Raw genomic sequence first — 7,500 nt, forward strand, 5'->3', positions numbered from 1 at the left:
CACACACACACACACACACACACACACACACACACACAGGAACAGAAAGGGAAAGCCCAAGGGTGCCACAATCAGCTCAGACATGAATGGAGGAGCAGTGAGTTACTGTGAGGACTGACAGATGCAACATGAAGGAGGCAGTAAAACTCAGAGCTGGTGGACATTCAGAGAGCTCACACACACTGATAAATCACAGCACAAACCAACAGGACAACTCACACACTGCCCCACAGCTGCACACACTCCCAGTCTGCCTTCATATTCACAGATTCATCAGGACAATCTGTTGGATTATACTAGTCAGTGTTCTTACTTTCAGCAAAGTCAAACTCAAGCGCTTTCCTGGGGCATTTTCAAACTTGACAAGCGTGGAATAATTGCATAAGTTAAAGTCAGAATTATCAGCCCTCCTGAATTATTAGCCCCCTGTATATCTATTTCTCCAATTTCTGTTTAACAGAGAGAAGTTTTTTCAACACATTTCTAAACATAATAGTTTTAATAACTCATCTCCAAGAACTGAATTATTTTCTCTTTGTCATGATGACAGTAAATAATATTAGACTAGACATTTTTCAAAACACTTCTATACAGCTTAAAGTGACATTTAAAGGTTAATTGGGCAGGTTAGAGTAATTAGGCAAGTTGTTGTATAACGATGGTTTGTTCTGTAGACTATAGAAACAAAAATTACCTTAGAGGGCTAATAATTTTGTCCCAAAAATGTTTTTTTTTATTATGAAATTATTGAAAAAAATATTATAAAATGTAATTTTTAAATATTAAATATTAATATTAAAATATGAAATAAATATTAAAAAAAATAAAATAAAATCAAATGGGGGCCAATAATTCTGACTTCAACTGTACATAAAACAAAAGATCATAAGGTTAAATAATAAAGACATCTTTTCACAGCCTTCTTTGCTCACATTTTCCTGTGTTAATAGAGGAAAACACAGCTAATGCTCCTGGAATGAGTCGGCCTGCAATGAAGTTCACAGACTGAAAATTAAAGATGTGAATCGGCACTCGGGGTCAGCAGGTCACTGGACGACATGCTGTTTTGTGGAAGTGTTTTTGAACATACGGGACAGACGCCGCACGCTTTAAGCTCATTACTGACCTACAGCTGTTCTCTTTCTCCGCAAACAGTTTCTCACTCTTTCACCTGCACATCAGATCTTTTCTCTAGAGCTGTCTGACAGCTTACTTTATATGTATTCATTCATTTGCTTCAGCCATGCCAGCTATTCTGGCATATGTTTTACACAGCGGATGGCCTGCAAGCCACAACCCAGTACTGAAAAAACACCCATACACTCTCACATTCACACACACACTTATACACTACGGGCAATTTAGTTTATCCAATTCCCCTAAAGTGCATGTTGGACTGTGGGAGAACCCGAAGAAAACCCACAGCAACACAGGGAGAACATGCAAACTCCACACAGAAATGTCATAAAGTGTGAATCATCTCAGACTGGTTTCTTGAACGTGACAATGAGTTCACTGTACTCAAATGGCCTTTGGGATGTGGTGGAACGGGAGATTCCCATCATGGATGTGCAGCTGACAAATCTGCAGCAACTGCGTGATGCTATCATGTCAACATGGAGCAAAATCTCTGAGGAATATTTCCAGTATCTTGTTGAATCTATGCCACAAAGGATTAAAGCAGTTCAGAAAGCAAAAGAGGGTCCAACCCAATACTTGTAAGATGTACCTAATAATGTGGCCGGTGAGTGCATGTATTTATATATGCATGCATGTCTAAATGAGCAATATCACACGAGTAGCAATGCGATATGGCTGTATATCGGCACTGCTACGAGTGTGATATTGCGTTTATACAACAGTTTGACGGCATAAATGTGTATTTAAAAACAAAATCAAACATGGAGTGTCTCAAAAACCCTTTTGTATGAGGAACTACTTTCTTCCGCGTTGGATTCAAATCATAAGCTGACAGTTAAACAGCATCTGTTAAGCAAGCATCTTTTAAAGATTCTAACGACACTTTAGATCTAACAAGGAGTGCCGAGTTACTTCATAGCTCAATATGTTTGAGGTCGATATTGAGCTCCTTTTCAGCCAACCATGTCTTTAAACAATTTATGGCCCATACAGTTTGCCGCACAGTGTTGTATTCATGCCGATTTTTCTAAATAGTCCAAATGTTCTGATGTAACGGCTACACTTTTGAACACACTTTTGAAAAATGTATCATTTGCCATGTCTGTTTTGCTAAACGGATTTGATGGGACGGTTTGAAACATTGTAACTTTTAATATAGCTTGCTTGGAACTCCTTGCAAGCGGAGTGATACAGTATACATGGGTAAAGAGGCTGTATGGATGCTGATATTACTTAAATATCTCACGGCTATCAGCCAATCAGATTCGAGAACCAGACAGAACTGTTGTGTGTATATATATATATATATATATATATATATATATATATATATATATATAGTGTTTTTACCCTCTTCACCTAAAGTATCTTGTATTATAATAACTTTACAGTGGATGCATCAAAATTCGGTGCTGTCATGTAAAAGTGTAGCTCATGTCGTCCTCTAATGTGTTGTTGTTGTTTTCCAGAAACAGGAGGCTGTGTTCATCTTGCTCTAGATCAGAGTTTTGCCCTGTGGACAATCACACTCTCACGTGCTCTGCCCTTTCTCAAGCGCCGCCTGTTCAGGACAGTTGGTGGCACTAATTTGTCAATGTTTTTGGCGCGCCATGTCTTGCCCTCCCTACGCATCGGGTCTCTGCCATCTGCTCTGTTTGGCAGTGTTTGCCAGGGCAGAAGTAGGCAAAATGCCCACAGAGTTGAATTCTGAATTATTAGCCCCCCTGTTGATTTTTTTCCTCAATTTCTGTTTACCAGAGATTTTTTTAAAAAATACCTTTCTAAACATGATAGTTTCAATCATTGACTTCTAATAACTGATTTATTTTATCTTTGCTATAATGACAGCACATAATATTAGATGTTTTTCAAGACACTTGAATACAGCTTAAAGTCACATTTAAAGGCTTAACTAGGTTAATTAGGTAAGTTAAGGTGTAAAAACAGTTTGTTCTGAAAACAATAGAAAACAAACATAGCTTAAGGGGGCTAATAATATTGACTTTAAAATGGTTTAGAAAAAAAATCTAGTCGAATAAAACAAATAAGAAAAAATATAATATTTAAAATATATAATCAATATATAACAAATATAATAGGAAATACTGTGAAAAATTCCTTAATCTGTTAAACATCATTTGGGAAAAATTTGAAAAAGAATTATAATTTCACAAGAGGGCTAATCCTTTCATCAAAAACATTATCAAAAATAATAATTAAATGCTATTGAGCTGTTTAATGATGATTTACTTGTTCAGAATCGAGTTCTTTTAGATGTGTCTGCCATGGAATAAACGGATTAAAAGGCTTATAGCTCATTTTTATATCAGATTTTTTTTCGTGGAATTGCAAGGCTGTGCGTCGCATTTCAAATTTAAAAAATTTGTTTCTCAACTATTTCTAAATTCAATTCTAATTTCCAGCAAACGAATAAATAAACAATAATAATGAAGTGTGGACTTAGATCCAAACACACGTCCTATTCTTGTGCCCTATATCAGGGGTCACCAAACTTGTTCCTGGAGGGCCGGTGTCCTGCACATTTTAGCTCCAACCCTAATCAAACACACCTGAACAAGCTAATCAAGGTCTTGCTAGGTATACTTGAAACATCCAGGCAGGTGTGTTGAGGCAAGTTTTAGCTAAACCCTGCAGGGACACCGGCCCTAAAGGACCGAGATTGGTGACCCCTGCCCCATATGGTGATGCAGACGTCTTCAAAACCAGACAGGTGTAAATATTTAAACTTGTTTTGATTAAAAAAAAAAATTATATATATAATATATAATTTATATATATAAATATTTATATATATATATATATATATATATATATATATATATATATATATATATATATTTATATATATATATATATATATATATATATATATATATATATATATATATATATATATATATAATAAATAATACTGATAATAATAATAACATTATAAAGATGCAAATTGTTATGAATAAACTGAAAAAGCCCCCAAGATGAGGCATGAAAGCAGTGGTTTTTATATTTATATAGTAAATAATTATTTTTGTATCATTTTAATCCTTAATTTTTTTCATCTGTAAAGATATTTGTGTGTTGCTGTACATTCTGTATGTATTAAGTAATGTGTTAGTGTTTGGATCTGCATAGGGGCATAATTAACGTGCTCTGTGCTGGACTTTAGAGCAGCTTTTACTTGGTCAATGGCACGGCCTATTTCAGATCCTCAAAAAGGCAAAGCGCCAGCAATTCACCTTAACACACCTCCTTTATAGACCAGCACACCCATGAGTCTACAAAGTGATGCAAATGGATTTGCTATTAAAACAAGGTGGTGCAAGTCATGAAAACGACAGTTGCCCTGGTCTGAAAACAGCAACAAATCGAGCCAAACACACCTTGCGCCCTATTGAGCCGGGTGTATAATAGGGCGCAGTGTGTGAGTGTGAGCATGCGTTTGTGTGTGTGTGTGAGTGAATGTATGTGTGTGAAAGAGATTCTTTTTTTCATTTAGTAGCTTTTACTTTGTTCTATTTACTTTTCCCTCATCCTCATCCTCATTATCATCATCATCCTCATCATCATCATATTTTGCTCATAATAAAATAACAATATGTCAAGTGTTATAAAGATGAATTTGGACTACCCAGTCTCATTTCAGTGCACAAAATCCTTCAAAAAAATCTTTCACTATATCTGCATTAATCTCCTTAGAGGCCAGCTGAAATTCCCCAGTGTCCCAGTGACACAAAAAGACAAAAGTTCAAGCTGTAAAACCCCTCAAAACCTCTGGAAACCAATTTCTGCTGTCCGCTATTTTGGTTAAAAGGCTTATTTTTAGAGGCATGAATTGGACAGTTAATCCATAATTCTGCAGTACAAGATTTAAACACACACACGCACACACACACACACACACACACACACACACACAGGCTGCTCTGAGAACGCACTCAAAAATGCTGTTTAGTGCATGTTCAGACTACTTATTTAAAATGAGCTGAAACACAATTCTTGAGTTTTTTGGGAGGGGTTCGACTTAATTATTTTACGTTTAATCCACTTAAATTTGTAAAAACTACACTGAAAAAAGTGTTGCATGCAGAACTGTTGCAAACAATTTATTTGTGTTGAATTTAAACAAACAAATTAAACTTAATAATGTTCAACTTAATTTGTTTGTTTAAATTCCGCCCAAATAAATTGCTTACAACCACTCAACGAAAAAAAATTGAGTAAATCCAAAGAATCATCTTTGAATAATTTTTTAAGTGTAATAAAAGTTAACGTAATTTCATCATGTTGTTCCAAGACAAATTGATTGTTTTGCATTATTTTATTACTTTTGGTTTTTTTGCAGCGTGATTTAACTTTCAGGAAGGGATAAACACTGGACTCTCCATGTGATTTCTGTGTTGTTTTTGTGTCCACTAACACTGAATCTAGTAGATGTACATGTGACTGCTATAAAGCCAGCCTTTATAGATCACTGATCAATCCATGCCTAAGGCAGACTGAGCTAAAACCTTTATTGATAGACAACTGAATCCTGAGATTGGAAACTTTGCACATTTCTGTTTACAAGGTCGACTAAAAATGTATGATATTACTAAAATGTATTAAAGGCGACCTATTATGCAAAAATCACTTTTATGAAGGGTTTAAACACAGTTGCGTGACAACAGTCTGTGAATTCATCCAGCTTTTAATAGTCAAAAATTATTCATCATATTTTTTATAGTCACACTTGATTGCAGAAACACTTTGATTGACATTCTCCCTTTGTACGTGTCATCAGAGGGGGAAAGCCCCGCCCACTAGTAAACATCTCTCCCTCATTAACATAGCTCGTCAGTCTTGTTTTTGAATCTGCCACTATGCTGACACACAAGCATTTGTAGCTCCGCCCTCTTTTAAAAAGAGCACAATCTCATTTAAATTTAAAGTGACAGTCACTAAAATGGCACAACTAGGATCAAAGACTAAAAGGGTCAGATTTAAAGAGTTATAAAACATTATTTATGTGGTATTTTGAGCTGAAACTTCACATACACACTCTAGAGACAAAAGAGACTTATTCTACATCTTGTAAAAAGAAACATAGCAGGTCTCCTTTAACCTCCTAGGGGTCTTAATTGGCTTTTAAAATACTTTGAATGTTTTATATTTTATTACAGACATACAGTGTCATCCTGCAACTGTTTTGCAGCATAGGAAATGTCCCAAACCCTATTTTCAACTGTCCAAAATGGGATTTTTTTTGTTTTTACTCTTTAATAGTAAAAGCAAGTTAAAAAAATGTCTATGTTTTATATGCATAAAAAAATGGGGAGTAAATTTTGACCACGAGTCCACATATATGTACATAATTTTCCTCTAAAAGTACATCGTATCAAAAGATGATACTTAGTTTTTATTCTAATTAGGTTCTAATAAGCCCAAATAGCAAAGAGAAATAAAAAATGCGTGTAAAAAACACCTTGGGCCTAAAGAGGTTAAAAGACAGCTGAGATGGAAAACAAACTTCATATGCAAGTAGTGATTGCAGATCAATAAAATATTGGTTCTATATTGTTTACACTATTAATTTTGTGTCCAATATATTACTAAAACTAAAAACAGTGAATTTAAATGACACATCAGCATAATCTTTTATTTTGGCCAGTTTGGGAAGTTTGGCCAGAGGAGAAATGTTCGTGCTCAACTGAGCCTGGTTTCTCTCTAGGTTTTTTCCTTCACTTTGTTAAAAGGTGAAGTTTGTTCTACATCACATTTGCCACTGGCTTGCTTGGTTTGGGACTTGTGGAGCTGAACATCGATAGTTTTGCTCTCCAGTGTTTGGACTTTCAGCAGTGAAAATGAAACCACACTGAACTGAACTAAACCTCAACTCTGGAAACTGGACTGACACAGTTTCCATTTTCTAGAACTTCCATGTTAAGCTGCTTTGACACAATCTACATTGTAAAAGCGCTAGAGAAATAATTGAAATTAATTTACTCAAGACTAGATTTAACAGTGTTATTATATACATTTTTTATAATTATTTATAACCTTTATTTAATAAGACAGTAAAGAGAACTGACAGAAAAGTGTGTGGAGCAGAGAGAGGGGAAGGATCGGCATAGGACCTCGAGGTGGGACTCGAACTTGGTTCGCCGTGAACACCAGAGTGCATGTGTCGGTGCATGTTCCATTACGCCATTGGCACCAACTGTTATTATAGTTTTTTACATTAAACATCATTCCTATATTTTAAATAAAACAATATTTTGTCTAAAATATTTGAATCCTAAATAATATAATTTACTAAAATACTAAAAAACAAAATATAATCATATTTATTTAATAAACTCTTAA

General features: G+C 35.0%; 1 protein-coding gene across 1 annotated transcript in view; it reads right to left on the minus strand.

Moving 5' to 3' along the window:
* acap3b (ArfGAP with coiled-coil, ankyrin repeat and PH domains 3b) overlaps nt 1-7,500 on the minus strand; it is a 113,621-nt gene that overhangs the window by 28,111 nt on the left and 78,010 nt on the right.

Source organism: Danio rerio, chromosome 11, assembly GCF_052040795.2.
Source record: "Danio rerio strain M-AB ecotype USA chromosome 11, GRCz13ab, whole genome shotgun sequence".
Lineage (NCBI taxonomy): Eukaryota > Metazoa > Chordata > Actinopteri > Cypriniformes > Danionidae > Danio > Danio rerio.